Below are 16,276 nucleotides of genomic sequence, written 5' to 3' on the forward strand. Positions count from 1 at the left end.
AACTATTCATTTAACAAAATTGGAAAAAATATGGCAATAGAGGCATGACTTATATCTAGTTGTGCTATGTGAAATGATTTGCTATATTTATTAATAATTAATAATATTCTTCTCACAAAATGCCTCAAATATGTAGAAAACACTTCTCCGTATATAATTAAATTGGTTTGCCATGAAACTTGGTTTCTGAAAACAAGTAGACAGTACTTCCCTCCATGTCAGTGCCCCAGAAAGTATGAAGCACTTAGACAACTGGCAAACCATATCCATTGACTTCTTTTTATCTTTCCACATTTTACCAATAATTCACTTGGTAATTTTCACTATAATATCTTAAGACAAAGTGATAGATCACCTGTCAGCAATTGAAACAGCTTTATGGATAAAGAAACTTATTGCAAGAAATGGATTTGCTGAGAGTTATTTGCTGGGGACTCTGACATTTCAGAGTTCAAATAGTTGAGCATGACAGCTTCCAGTCATGGGAATTAATATACTTCAATTCTTCACCCAAAACATTCAATGTATAAGGTCGACATCTTTTAAGTTCATAATTATCTAATAAATACAGTTCAATCAACTAATATTTGTTGATGATGACTATGTTAAATTCCGTATTTAGGATCTGGGCATGCAGGGAAGACCACTATGGGTTTAAGTTTATATTGCAATGAAAGAGGGATGAGGGAAGTACAACTTGACCCTAGAAAAACCTAATCACATGGGTATAGAGAGTAATGGGATTAAGAGACAGAGAGAAATGCCTTTTTTAAAATTAAAAGTAATGAGTCACTTAGCATGACACCCTCTAGTTCTATCCATGTCTTTGCAAATGGTAAGCTTTCATTTTTTGTGATGGCTGAGTAATATTACCGGATGGGGGGATGGGATAACTGGGTGATGGGCATTAAGGAGGGCACGTGATGTAATGAGCACTGGGTGTTATATGCAAGTGATGAATCACTGAACTCTACCTCTGAAACTAATAATATGCTATATGTTAATTAATTGAATTAAAATAAAATAAAATTTTTTAAACATTTAAAGTTATGAGTCAGGGCACCTGGCTGGCTCAGTCAGTTAAGCACCTGTCTTTGGCTCAGGTCATGATCCCAGGGACCTGGGATCAAGCCCCACATCGGGCTCCCTGCTTGGTGGGGAGTCTGCTTCTCCCTCTGCCCCTCTCCACACTCATACTCTTTCAAATAAATAAATAAATCTTAAAAAAAAAAAAAAAAGAAGACAGCAGGAGGGGAAGAATGAAGGGGGGAAATCGGAGGGGGAGACGAACCATGAGAGACTATGGACTCTAAGAAACAAACTGAGGGTTCTAGAGGGGAGGGGGGTGGGAGGATGGGTTAGCCTGGTGATGGGTATTAAAGAGGGCACGTTCTGCATGGAGCACTGGGTGTTATGCACAAACAATGAATCATGGAACAGTACATCTAAAACTAATGATGTAATGTATGGGGATTAATATAACAATAAAAAATTTAAAAAAAAAGTAATGAGTCATTTACTTTGACTAATGCCACGAATTTATTGTTTTCAATCAAAATTCATACCCTGGTAATACTGTGTAAAAAAGTATTTATTACTTTCATAATATCAATTGGCAAATTTTTAGGGCCTCCTTTTTTGAACGTGCCAAATAGATTCTACTTGTGGAGATAATGTGCCCCTCATTTCATTGGAGAGGACATATGCACTAAAAAAGCAACTTTGGTTTTAGTCAGTGCTGTTAAAGCAATCACTACACTTGCTAGGGTATTGCATGTGTGTTCGAATATGTCTTTAGAGTAAATTAAAACTAAGATGGCTGGGTGGTTCAGTTGGTTACGCATCTGACTTTGACCCAGGTCATGATCTCAGGGTCCTCGGATCGAGCCCTGCGTTGAGCTCCCTGCTCAGTGAGGAGTCTGCTTGTCCCTCTCCCTCTGCCCCATCCCCCCACCTGCTCTCTCTCTCTCTCTTTCAAATAAATAAATAAAATGTTCAAAAAAAAAATAAAACTAAGATGGCCTTCCTCTGACTTCAAGTGTCAGGGTATGATCTGTAGACCTATTAGAATCCTAGAGGGTTCTAAGTGGTACCAACACTTCCCCGATAATCTGTATTTGGGTGCCAGGAGCAGTAGATACGTGCGGGGATGAGGGGTTAAAGGCATTATACTTTACTGAATCCAAGAAGAGCTTATGCAGATCTTTATTATTCTTGAATATTTTATCAGAATCTTATTGGCCTTCCCTTTTTATTAACAGGATCCATGATTTCTCCACTAAAAGGTTGCCAAAAATCTTAGAAAAAAAAATTAAAAACACTGCATAGTAATATGGTGCTTTATATTTTTAAAAGGTTCTTCATGTATATTATTGCATATGATCTTTATTAAAGAGTTCTTTATGTATATTATTTCATATGATTTTATAACTATTCTATGAAATATGCAGAGCAGGTATTACTATCAGTGTCAAGAATATAGAACAAAGAATATGCTTAATGGTATTTCATATGAGGAATATATTTTTAAATTCTTGAGTCAAAGCTTTACTGATATTTATATTTGTAAATATTTGTAGTACACAGTGGGTGTTAGGAGAGGAAAGAATGGAAAGTCCCTAAAAGATTTAATAAAAATCAGTTAGCTTAAGTAATCAGCAAATAAAAACTCATACGTCTCTATCAATGCATCTTTGTATCAATTTGCATTTGTACATATTTTAAATATCAAGTTTCCCTCATAAGTGAATTCCTTATTTTATCTTTTAATGGTGAACCAGGAGTTGCAGTTACAGAAGCAAATTTATTTCTGACTGAGAATACAAAACCAGACATTTCTGAAGAATAAAACAGGAAAATCCTAACTAAAAGTAAAGAGCCAGCAGCTGTTCTTTCTGCCCGTGGGTCCTGTCCCCATGCTTTAATAAAGCCTTTTTTGCACCAAAAATAAATAAATAAATAAGTTAATATATTTATTTATTAAATTAAAATAAAAGGAAAGAGCCAATCAAGAATCACTTTATGGCTTGGAAGAGAGATAAATGATTAAAAAAAAAAAGTTCACAATATGGAAAGAAAATGAACAATGTTGAATGCATTCTTAATTCCTTATAACTGATTTTTTTAACCCTTTATTCATGAGCCTTGCCTTCAGTAATGTCAATTAATGGTGTGCACAAAGCACATTATTCATATGTGCAAATGAATTTTTATATTTTTTCTGACCTTCATTTTCTTTTCTTTTCTTTTCTTTTCTTTTTTCTTTCTTTTCTTTTCCTACCTTTTAGTTTCTTTTCTTTTTTTCTTTCTTTTTTAACCAGTTGATTTACTGGCTCTACTGGAATATGTTTTAGTTAATTATTGTTATTGTTGTCTATGTTACCAACATCTGTTTGAAATAGAAATTCTATAAATCTCTCATTTTAATTAATTCCATTTAAATTTTCCTTTCATGCTTTGTTGTCATTTAAAGTGGGAAAATCAGAGTGGTATGTAACTCCAATATTCTAACCTCTCACAAATTTATGACCTTCACACACCACCAATGGGCTCTCTTAGAGTTTTGAGGGAGAAGCCAATAACTGATAACAGAAATGAGAAAAAAAATCAAACTCAAGATTATCATAATTAATCATGCAACAAATAATCAATAATTATTAAAACTTAATATTTAAGTCTATACCATTGCTCACAATCTTTTCAATAAAGTATCTTAATTTTAACCAGGGCAGCTGACAACTAATCATGTATAATGATGTGAATGGAACGGCCTGTACCATAATTCTTTATTACTATTTTTAAAGTCTTTTTCATACCAACCACTACCTGGATAAGTCATCTCCCAGTAGCAGATACTTAACACTAATTATTTCAGATACCACTTTTAAAAATCTCTACCCACTGAAAGAAACTTAAAAAAATGAGGGAAAAAAAAGTAGCAGGGATTTTTCTCTTCCTTAATCTATTACTTGAATATGCCAGAAAACCACTTTACACACTAAAAATCACTTGTTAAAATGGGCCAGTACAAGGAATGAAAAGAAACATCTAAGACACAAAAAAGATTATCTAGAATTAGAATAAAACTAATATTGACTTTCTCATATGAAATACAGTATCTTAGAAGACAATGCAAATATTACTTTGAAGATGAGAAAAAAATATATATTTGGATCCTAAAGTCTAAATGTATGCAGTCATGAGAAAGAGCCAATTTTTTTTTTTTATATGCAAGGAATAAGAACATTTACCTCTGAAGCATTCTGTCTTAGCAAATATCTCACAGACATATTTATCTAAACAAGAGAGTTAAAACATGAAAGTGGAAGATATATGATCAGGAAACTTTGACTTCATTGAAACAGCAGTAAAGGGAGGTCCCAGGATGACAACTTTATATCAGACCAAAAAAAATCAATCATTAAATCAGCCATTACCATTTGTAAAAATAAGATAATGAGCACATGGAGGAGATCTCTGGGGGTAAATAGGACTCATGAAAAAAAGTGATATATCATTTGAAAATAATTGTTTATATAGTAAAGACAAATTTTACAAGTTAAAAAGGAAAATCCAAGAAAAATTTTAGGAAAATAAAAATCTTGAACAAATAAGGCAATGCAATACTCTCCTAGTTACCTTGTGCAACATAAAAAAAAAAAAATCCTAAAATTTAGTGACAGCAACAACAATTTTATTAAATCTCACAATTTTATAGATTAGGAATATGGGCATTGATTAGCTGGACAATTCTGCTATTTCACATGGCATCAACTGAGATCATGCAGTAGTACTCAAATGGTGGCTGAGGTTGTAAAGGGAGTACAAGACTGATTGACTCTGAGAGAGAGAGAGAGAGAGAGAGAGAGAGAGAGAGAGAGCAAGAGAACACAAGTAGGCAGAGTGGCAGGCAAAAGGAAAGGCAGAAACAGGCTCCCCACTGAGCAGAGAGCCCCATGTGGGGCTGGATCCTAGGCCTCCGGGATCATGACCTGAGCCGAAGGCAGATGCTCAACCGACTAAGCCACCCAGCTGCCCCAAAACTGACTCACTCTTGTCTATTGCCTCAGAAGAAATGGAAGAAAATGCAGGTCCCATTGTGACTATGAAAAAAAACAGTTTATACATACTTTATCTTCAGTATTATGGCCTCAGGGAAGTCAGACTCGTTTCCATGGCACTTGAGGTATCCCAGATGGGCTTCTAAGACACAGAAATGGAAGTGGCAATCTCTTAGATTCAGGGCCTAAAAGTGACACAGCATTACTTCTGCCATGTCCTATTTGTCAGAACAGTCACAGAGCCCAGACAGATGTAAGCAAAAAAGTCTTTAATTCCATTGTCAATGGAAAGAATGGAAAAAAAAAAACAAAACTGCATTGCCATCTTTAATCTATTGATCATAGTACATTATTTGGTTTGGTTGTCCCTGATTTTTGTATAGGCATATTTGGTAAGACAATTTTTGTTAATTTTAGAATTTTAGAATCAGCACAAACATAAAATAGAAAATATTTTATATGATTTTAAAATAAAATGGAAATACTCCTAAACTTAGATACATTAGAGTAAAAGCACAAATGATAGAATTTAAGAAATGGGAAGAAAAGGAAAGCAAAATTATAGAAAAAGAATGCTAATATCCTTGTTTTCTAGAGTAAAGTTACTATGGTCTGAAAGGTGTATCCCTCTCTGCCCCTCTCCCAACTGCATATATTGAAACCTAACCTCTAAGGTGATAGATGGTATTAGAATGTGAAACCATGGGATGTGATGAGGTCAGAAGGGTATAGCCCTCGTGAATGGGATTAGTATCCTTATAAAAGAGGCTCCAGAGAACTCCCTAGCCCTTTCCATCACATAAGGACAGAGAAAGAAGATAGAGAGAAAGAAGAGAGCCATCTATGAACCATGAAGGGGGTTCTCACCAGATTCCAAATCTGTTAGTGCCTTTATCTTGGACTTTCCAGCATCCAGAACTGTGAGAAATAAATTTCTGCTGTGTATAAGCCACCCAGTTTATGGTATTTTGCTATAGCAGACAAAATAGACTAAGATAAAAATATAAAAAAAAAATACATTGCTTAAAGTTGATATGATAAAAAATCTATTCCAAATATTTAAATATATAAAATTAATTGATTAGTGAATTAAAAAAGGTATAACTTGGGATGCCTGGGTGGCTCAGTCAGTTGAGCATCTGCCTTCAGCTTAGTTCATGATCCCAGGGTCCTGGGATCAAGCCTCACATTAGACTCCCTGATCAGCGGGGAGTCTGCTTGCCCCTCCCCCTGCTCATGCTCTCTCTCTTACCTTCCCGCTCACTCTCAAATAAATAAATAAATACATACATACGTAAAATCCTATAAACAAAAATAAAAATAAAAAAGGTATAACTATAAAGGTAAGAGTTACAGGGGAGAGTAGAATATAGGTAATCTAAGTCCTCACCTAGCATAGCAAAATCAATAGATAAATTTGAATTAGATAACTTGAGAAATCGTGCTATAAGCATATATTTTGAAATACAGATTCAGCTATCTCAAAAAACAAAAATGAAAAAATAATTCTCAAATTCATGTGAGAGGGTGGTGAAGAGAAGTCTGGCAGAAAGTTGTTGCTTTTTAATATAAGCCTTTTGTTTCTACTACTTTGTAGACACTTTTAGTTAAACATGGGAAGGAATAAACTACTTAAAAAAAATAGATAAGGTGATTGAGAGGGAGGTGTGACCTAGCTCACATTTCCACCTTTCTAAGATCCAAAAAGATAGTGCAACATCATATCAATACTAGTATCCTGGAACTCCCACAGGAAAGGCTACAGAATAAGCAGTGGTGGTGGTTCTAATGACCAGAAGGAGGATTAGTGGCCAAGTCACTGAGTGCAGAAGAAGAACAAACAAAAACAACAACAAAAAAACCCAAAACAAAACAAAAAACTCTATCTCAAATATAATGGAGAAAAAGTAACATTTAAATGAAAGACAACACATGCTTAAACCTGGATTTTTTTTATAGGAAAATGATAAAAAATAGATTTAAGTATGTAGAGATGAATAAAATTTAAAAATAATGTCAACTCACATTGACAAGGGAGCCAAGAATACTTAGGAAAAGACAGTCTCTTCAATAAATTGGTGCCAGGATAATTGTATATTTACATGTAAAAGAATGAAACTGAACCCATATCTTACATCTCTCACAAAACTAACTCAAAATGGATTAAAGACTTAAATCTAAAACCTGAAATCATAAAGGTCTTAGAAGAAAACATAGGGATAAATCTCCTTGATATAGGTCTTGGCAATGATTTTTTGGGGGGGCGGATATGACACCTAAAATAGAAGCAACACAATAAAGAAAACAATTGGTACTACTTTAAAAAGCTTCTACACAGCAAAGAAAAAAGACAAGACAAGACAATTTACAGAATGGGAAAAAAATATTTGCATTCATCTGATAAGTGGTTAATATTCAAAATGTATAAAGAATGCATACAACTCAATATTTAAATGAATGAATGAATGAATGAACAAGCTTAAAAATGGGCAAAGGACCTAAATAGACATTTCTCCAAAGAAGACATACAAAAGGCCAACAGGTATAGGAAAAGATGTTCAATATCACTAGTCATTAGGGAAATGCAAATTAAAACCACAATGAAATACCACCTTACACCTGTTGTAATGGCCATCATCAATAACATAAGTGATAACTAATGCTGGTATAGATGTTGAGAAAATGGAACCTTTGTATACTGTTGGTGGGATTGTATTGGTAGAGCCACTATGGAAAATAGTATGGAGGACCATTAAAAACTTAAAAATATAACTACCATAAGATCCAGCAATTCCATTTCTGAGACTATATCTAAAGGAAACAAAAACACTAACTTTTAAAAAAGCATCTGCACCGTCATGTTTATTGCAGCATTGTTTGCAATAGCCAAGACATGGAAACAGCCTAAGTGTCCAATGATGGATGAATGGGTAAAGAGATTGTGGCATAATACATGGTGGAATATTATTCAGCCATAAAAAATGAGGAAATTCTACCATTTACAACATGTGGATGAAACTTGAAAGTATTATATTAAGTGAAGTAAGTCAGAGAAAGACAAATACTGTATGATATCATTTACAGATGGAATTAAAAAAACTCATAAGAAAGAGATTAGACTTGTGGTTATCAGAGGCAGAGAGTAGGGGGAAGGGCAATTGAAACTGAAGAAAGGAGGTCAAAAGTACAAACTTCCAGAGATAAATATTTGGGATGTAGTGTGCAACATGATAGCTATTGCTATAGGAAATGTGTTAAGAAAATAAATCTACTAGTTCCCATCACAAAAGATAATTTTTTTCCTGTTTTTTTTTTCCTTTTCATTGCATCTACATGAAAACATGGATGTTAGCTGAACATATTGTGATAATCATTTCAGAACACATTATGTCAAATCATCATGCTGTACGCCTTAAACCTATACAGTAATATATATCAATTATTTGTCAGTATAACTGGAAAAATATTTACTTCAGTTAAAAAAAAAAGCAAAAAGAAAACAAATCCAATAAAAAAAATGGGCAAAGGACATACATAAACATTTTTCCAAAGACATACAAACATTAATCATCAAGAAAATGAAAATCAAAACCAAAATGGAGTTATCACCTCACTCCTGTTAGGATGGCTATTATCAAAGAGACAGAAGACAACAAGTGTTAGCAAGATTGTAGAGAAAAGGGAACCCTATACACTCGTTGAGGGAATATGAATTAGCCCAGCTTTAATGGAAAACAGTATGGAGGTTCCTCAAAAAATTAAAAATACAATTACCATATGATCCAGCAACTCTACTCTACTCCTTTGTATATATCCGAAGGAAATTAAATCACTATCTTAAAGAGATATCTTCACTCTGTGTTCATTGCAACAGTATCCATAACAGCCAAGGCATGAAGCAATCTAAGTGTTTATGGATGAAAGGATAAAGAAAATGTAAGATGTGTGTGTGTGTGTGTGTGTGTGTATACTATTCCAGTATACATATACTGGAATATTATTCAGCCATAAGAAAGAAGGAAATCCTGGGGTGCCTGGGTGGCTCAGATGGTTAGGCGTCTGCCTTCAGCTCAGGTCATGATCCTGGAGTCCCTGGATCGAGTCCCGCATCGGGCTCCCTGCTCGGCAGGGAGCCTGCTTCTGCCTCTGACCCTATCCCCTCTCATGTGTTCTCTCTCTCTCATTCTCTCTCTCTCAAATAAATTAAAAAAAAAAAAAAAACTTTAGAAAGAAGGAAATCCTGTCATTTACAACAACATGGATAGAATTGTAGCCATTATACTAGTGAAATAAGTCAGAGAAAGACAAATAATGTATTGTCTCATTTATATGCAGAATCTAAAAGAGCTGAACTCACAGAAACAGTGAAATGGTGGTTGTCAAGGGTTGGGGGAAACAGGAAGATGTTGGTCAAAGGGTACAAACTTCTAGTTATAAAATAAATAATTTCTGGGAATCTAATCTATAGCATGGTTACTACAGGTAACAATACTGTATTGTATACTTGCAAGTTGCTAAGAGAGTAGATCTTAAATACTTAAATATCCTCACCCTCCACACACAAATAGGTAATTAATTGAAGTGACAGATATATCAACTAACTTTACTGTGTTAATCATTTTGCAACACATTGAACTGTGTACCTTAAACACACACAATGTAATATGTCAATTATTATCTTGGTAAAGTTAGGAGACAAAATTGTTGGAAGCTGGAGGATCTGGTGGATGGTAGCAGAATTATTATTAAAAAAAAATCAAAGTCTAGTAATTTTTAAGTGAACTTAAGTACATAAAATTATAATGGGGTTCCAACATTTATTACCAAAAATTCCATAAGTATTGATAAAAGCCTTCAGCCAGGGAATGCTTAGAGAAATAAACTTTGTTTATTTGTTGTTCCATTTTTTCCTAATCTGTCACTTCCCTGACTTTGATGCATCCAATTAAGTGTCTTATCAAGTGGTCATGTCCTTGTAAGAAGACTGTCATTGTAAATGCAGAAAATGCTTAGTCTCTAGAGTTGGAATTGATTCAAGTACCGATTTTAAGAACTGTTTTCATCAAGTGCATTTCATAGCTCTAGTTATTTCTGTTCCTATTTGTTATGCACAGATCTTTGCAAATTCTAAAACTCCAGGAGGTAGAACTCTCCTCCAGTTCTGCTAGCTACAGCTGCTCGTAAATACCAAGGAACGTAGGAATCTAAATGCTTGCTGTTGTAGGAGGGCTTATATAAGATTTCCTGGCTCTTGATAGAACAGTCCTCCAATTTGAGAAGGAGAGAATTATTCTCCTTCTCTCCACTTTATCCAGCCACAATTTACTTAGAAGTCATTTGTCCAATAGCCTTTGTGTTTGAGGTTGTGAGAGTTATCATTTTATTTTCTCTAAATTTTTACAGTTTAAATGTTTGAAGCATATTTGCAATCTATTACCCTAACATCAACTTCTAAATCTGGAATATCTAAAGATTATAGTCATTTTCCAATAAGAAAATGACTCTCCTAGGAGCTTTTTCAATAAATCATGTACAAAGAAACACAAAAAGCACACAGAATATATTCAATAATTCATGTAGTCTGTTGTCTATTTTATCTTATCTCCACTTTAGGTTTACAAGGCCTGATTTATTGCTTTTCTAATGATTGTTATGTATTTTACCAGCCATTACTTCAGTACAAACAGATATATACAGAGAATTTACTCATTAGAAAATAAATATTTTTGAACAGCTAATAGTAGTGGACTATACTAGGTCTGGATACAGTCATAATCTTGGAGAAACAGTTTGTGGAGGGGGGAGAAAGATTTACATTAATGAATTTTATGTTACAATGTGATATATTATCATAGAAACACATTCCATTAGCTGTAGATCCCAGAGGAAGAAATGCCTAACTACTAAGCAGGTGTGGAGGAGAAGGCAGAATTGCGTTTTTGGTATTACAGTACCTAAGAAGTGAGCTCTAATATTGACATAGACAATTCTCTATTTCTGGAAGAGGAAAAAAAAATGCAATATTGTAAGTCAAGTGATATTGTCTCAGTGAGTGTATAAAACTGGAAAATCAACTATGAAACCAATGTCTATCAAGCTGAGAAAAATCTGCTAAACCATTTACCCTGCAACTATTTTATATAGAGTAGTGATCCCTCCAAATCCCAGAAAGAGAGAACCATCACGCTCTTCTCCCAAACATTCCCAGACTAAAAGGGATTACCTAAATTTTAGTCCCCAGCAGCTATGGCAACAGCTTTGGTTGTTTTTCATTTACATTTTCAATCAAGTTATGAATATTAGGATGTGCAGAAAAGTTAACATAGAAGATGTGACTGCTATGCTCTGGAAGGCCTGCTTACATGATGTGGTACTTGGCTAGCAGCTGGTAACTTGAATTTTAGGAGGGTCCCCAACATTAGTAGATAAGAGTGTCTTGCTGTGCCTAAACTCCTTGAACAAACAATATGGTTTAGGTTGAAGACCTGTTTTCCTTTCGAGAGTCTGGAATTTGGGTACTTGACAGACACGCAGTGGCTATGTGATGAGCACCCAGTAAAAACGTTAGGTCTGAGCCTCTAATAAACTTTACACATGTGTGCTCACAACACATTACTGGGTGATTAAGTGTGTTCTGTGGACTCCACTGGGAGAGGAGCTTCGGAAGTTTTCTCCTATTTTCAGCCAGAGTTTACCCTATGAGGCTTTCCCTTTGCTGATTGTGCTTGGTATTCTTTCACTTTAATGCATCAGCAGTGAATATGACTATACACCTCCTAGCAAATCATCAAACCTGGGGGTGATCTTTGCGACTCCCAACAAATAAAGTATATATTAAATTGACATAGTTATATTTTGATAGTCTTTCTGAATTTTTGCCAATGTAAACTCATAATACAGAAAATCTGTGTACAGTAGGAGAGGAGAAAAACCTCTTGCCTTAGAGAACATGAAGAACTTAAAACTATCAGTTTTCCAATAGTAGTGGTTTTTCTAGCAAAGCCAAGTATTTATATATTAATTCCATATATAAATTGTATAGGGACACATTAATATCTGCTTGTGTGCCACCTTTGAGCTATTAACTCTAAGACAAAGAACAATTCTGCCTAAATTACAGTCAATAGAGTATAAACTCTTCAAGCACAGGGTTTATCACCTCTCCTAGCCCAGCACTACCATTAACCTACTGATTGACATGGAACAAGTTACTTGATTACCTTGAGCAAAGTCACTCATTTTACCTGTGCCACATTTATAGCTACAGTTTAAGGTGTCGGAATAAATAATTTCTAGAATGTCTTCCTTTCCTGAAATCTAGTCATTATGCGAGTAAAGTGTGCCCTTGACAATCGCTCTGCTTTCTGTGTAAGACTAAGCATGATTTGACTGACCCAGCTGACATATGTGTGATCCCAGACTCCCTCAAAGCACCATGTGTGTCCTACCAAGCTGTCCATTCTTTCATACACGAAAAATATCCCACTGAGATAAAGGGTAAATCTTTTGGTGATGTACCAGTCTGGGTCCAGCCAGAGAAAGAGACCATCTAGAGATATGAGAGAAATAAAGCAATTCAATATAAGAATCAGGACTTATATATAGGTGAGCAGAGTCGAGATCGACAATGTTGGAGTGATGGTCTGGAAAAAAGAAATGAGAAGATGATATAAAAAGTCATGAAAGACTTCTGCCTGAAGTACAGGAGAGGGTAAAAAAGGTCCCACCACTGTGAAGTGGAGACTTGCCAAGCAGCTACTGCCTCACTTTATCCCACGCAAATTGATGATGATTGACATAAGAGAATTACAGGATATTAATTCCCAGCATTAGAAGGACTGTTGGGTGTGCCTAGCTGACACAAGACAATCTAGCACAGATGGAATGCTGATTGATGGGAATCCCTAGAAGATTCTCCACATATAAATGGCTTCCAGAAATATGGGAATCTGGGTGCCTGGGTGGCTCAGTCATTAAGCACCTGTCTCCGGCTCAGGTCATGGTCCTGGGGTCCTGGGATTGAGCCCAGCATTGGGGTCCCTGCTCAGTGGGAAACATGCTTCCCCCTCTCCCACTTCCCCTGCTTGTGTTTCCTCTCTGGCTGTCTCTCTGTCAAATAAATAAAATCTTTTTTTAAAAAAAAGGAAGATTTTTTTAAATAAAATTTCAAAATGCTTAATAGAATATTAATATTCCAATGATACTTGTGGTATTTTCTATCTTAAGAAAAGAAAGGGGGGAAAGATCTGATTTTTTGAAGGTTTATTCAAAAGCTTTTTAAATAAGGCACAGAATTTATATTTTATTTGACCGGAGTAAATACTTTAAAAAGTGTCAGCCTCTTATCTATTGTATAAGTCAAAGATAGTGACATATTTAGCTACCTTGAAAGTGAATTGGAAATCTCTAAAATTATTGCTACAGTTCAAATCAAACTATCACTTATTCGTGATGAGTAGAGGAGATAATTAGCTGACATTATGATATGATGCCTCTATTAAAGTGATCTGGCATTTAGATATTTTTGCCCACTGAAAAGTTTATTTGGCATACAAATTTTTCTTCAGCCCTTCTCATATTTTCCAGTTACAAGCTAATAGATGAATCATCTGTGTCTTATAGAATTGTGGTACCAAATTTAGGGAAATCATGTTTACAAGTTCTAATTGAAAAGGTAGTTTTCTGTGCATAATGTGTATAGGTTAGGGAGCTGCAAGCCTCAATGTATGCTTTATTTTACTTACCAGTAGATATTTGGAAGGAAGTATTATTAGTCATGTTTATGTTCTGAACAGTCCTCCAAATTTTTCCAAACATATTAGAATTCTTAAAGCATAAAACTGTTATGGACTAAACAATATCTGTATGCCAAACAAAACTGTTAACTAAATGAACAGCTGATGATCTCGGTTAAGTAACCTATCTAGGGGAAGAAGTATAAAGGTCTGGATTTGCAATACAATGGGTCCGGCAAATATAGGAATACTTTAAATTGTGATGGATGTTCATGATCAGAACACAAGAAATAGGAGACAACAGCCATCCTGACGTGGGAAACAAAGGCAGAAGGAAATGTAGATAAAATTAAATGTCCATATAACCTGCAGCCCATTGACAAATACTTGAGGCAAGTGGAATATAATGTTCCTCCAGAGCTCCTAACTGTCTTAATGTTAATGTCTTGCTAGAGGGTAAAACAACCTTGGTTTGAAAACAGCAAGGCTTCTGATATCCTGTGTCTTCTTTAGCATATGAAGATCCTTTTGAAACTTCCCTTATCTTTACTTCCCCCAGCCCCAAAACTACATAATCAGTTACCCTTCACAATGGGGGCGGGGGGTGGAGGAGGGAGCAGCAGCTCTTTCCGTTCACAGGTCCTGTCCCTGTGCTTTAATAAAACCAACATTTTGCACTGATGATGTCTCAAAAATTTTTTCTTGACCATGACTTCAGACCTCACAAAACCTCATCTATATTCAAAAACTACATCATTATCATAGCAATCGCTGTTCTACCAGACACGCTAAGTGAAGATAGTCAAAAAGTGCAAAAGGGTGAGTGTGTGCCTGTAAACATTAGATACATTTTGAAACTAAGTCATCCTCTTTGTTTAACCTTAGTTCTCTGTTCAATACTTCTGACCAGCATGCATACTTTTCTTCTTGTCTTTCAGTTTCTGACTCTTAATGTTATTTCATGGATCTCAACTACCTTTTTCATCAAGGGCTCACTTATCAAGGGAAGTTAGTAATTCCTTGTGTTGAGTACAATACAAGTAGATGTTGCCAATATTCAGTCAATACCATTATGTTTCAATTACCTTTAATATTAGAGATCCCCCAAAAGATTCCTATTTGTTATTCATTAAAAATTTTTTTAATTACTTATTCAAGTGGAGGGCAGGGAGTAGCAGAGGGAGAGGGGCAAGCAGACTCCACCTGAGCTTGGAGCCCGACAGGGGCTCAATCTCACGACCCTAAGATCTTGACCTGAACTGAAATCAAGAACTGAAATCAAGACGCTTAACTGACTGAGCCACCGAGGCAGCCCTTGCTATTCATTTTTGGCAGAGTTGTCTAGTTAATTTGAAACCTAATCATATTAAATCATAATAGTTTCATTAAATGTAATGTATACAAAGGAGAATAAAAGAGCATTGCAGAGGGAGATCTAACAGACAAGTTGGAAAATAACATATCGGGTAATATTTCCTAAAAGAGTGGATCTTTATTCTGAATCTTGAAAGATTCACAAAGTGATGAAGCATTTGCCAAGCAGAGAAAAAAACAATGCAAAGGACAGAACTATCAGAGTGTGGATTGTTCATTAATTTACAAGTAAATGAGACTTGTTGGAACAATGGCAGGCTAGCAGCAGGAGATGAGCCTGATTACTGAAGAAAGGGACAAATCATAAAAGATCTTGACTTTTATTTTGGGAAGCTGAGATTTCTTTTTTTTTTTTAAATGATGGAAAGCTACTTAAGGATCTTATATAAAATATAATTATTAAGAAATTTATGCTTAAAAATGATTAATGAAACCCCTTACTGAGAGTACATTTAAAATTAGAAAAAAATGTTAAAAGACAGATCAATCCAGGTGAAAAATTTTACTATGACTATAAACCAAAGCAAGAAGAAGAGATATAAAATTTTAAGTAAAATATTAACATATATTTATATAAATAAAAAATAAAGTAATAAACTTTGTTGAGATCATAAAATACACAGGATTTGATTCACTTGAAATGGAGGAAAAATGAAAGATGAATTTTAAATTAATCTTGGATTTATTTTGTTGACTGGATAGATCATGATATTACCGTAAAGATTCAAGTTAGTAATAACTATAAAGAGAAGGAGGATATATCTAAAGATGAGGAGGTTTCGGTGTAACAAATTTGAGATGTCTAAGTGGAAATAAACGATTATATAAATAGGCCTAGACCTCAGGAAGTTTTTTTTCTGGAAACTGTTGATTTGAGAATCAGCATATTGGTAAAACAATGGTTCTACTAATAAGGTTTCAATAATATATTTCACTACTCCTTGATAGACAATAACAATCTGTATACCTATTCACAATCCAGTATAAATTATAGTCTTCCTCCTACATGAGCTCATATCCAAGCGTATGTCCCATATCTACATATAGAGCCTTACATCTCACCCACACATCAAAACTCACATCACACAGTATGATATATATGACTTT

Source organism: Mirounga angustirostris, unplaced genomic scaffold (assembly GCF_029215605.1).
Source record: "Mirounga angustirostris isolate CCGP_5_RB_7025 unplaced genomic scaffold, mMirAng1.0.hap1 SCAF_12, whole genome shotgun sequence".
NCBI lineage: Eukaryota > Metazoa > Chordata > Mammalia > Carnivora > Phocidae > Mirounga > Mirounga angustirostris.